This window comes from Laccaria bicolor, genomic scaffold, assembly GCF_000143565.1.
Source record: "Laccaria bicolor S238N-H82 LACBIscaffold_15 genomic scaffold, whole genome shotgun sequence".
Taxonomy (NCBI): Eukaryota; Fungi; Basidiomycota; class Agaricomycetes; order Agaricales; family Hydnangiaceae; genus Laccaria; species Laccaria bicolor.
Genome location: NW_001889886.1, coordinates 625,361 through 626,135, shown reverse-complemented (window position 1 = coordinate 626,135; position 775 = coordinate 625,361).

Sequence of the window (775 nt, the reverse complement as noted above, 5' to 3'; positions counted from 1 at the left end):
TTTTAGGACATTGATCATGTGACCACCCTCCCCAACAACCTGACCCTGACATGCATCATCATTCTCATCTTGGTTTCTTCAACCTTTTGGTCATCTCCAATGATATTTTCTTTACTGGATGTGCATAGTGGAGCCTGAAAATGGTACCTGACATCCCATACACCATTCCTATCAATTTCTAATTTGATCTGATTTTATAGCTATTTTTAGTGCAATGAAATATCTATTGAAAGCACCAGATATATATATGAAATGTGCAATGAAATAGCCTAGGAACAAGAATGAAATATACATTGAAATTGCCAGGCATCCAAATGAAAAGCGCAATGAAATATCCTAGGAACAAGAATGAAATATCCATTGAAATCGCCAAGCATCCAAATGAAAAGCGCAATGAAATATCCATTGAAATCACCAGGCATCCAAATGAAAAGCACAATGAAATATCCTAGGAACAAGAATGAAATATCCATTGAAATCGCCAAGCATCCAAATGAAAAGCGCAATGAAATATCCTAGGAACAAGAATGAAATATCCATTGAAATCGCCAGGCATCCAAATGAAAAGCGCAATGAAATATCCTAGGAACAAGAATGAAATATACATTGAAATCACCAGGCATCCAAATGAAAAGTGCAATGAAATATCCCAGAGCTAAGAATGAAATATTCATTGAAATTTCCAGGCTTCTATATGAAAAGAAAAATGAGATATCCAGAGAACTTAATGAATGAAAATGTCAGGCAAAAAGAATGAGACATCTCATTAAACCTC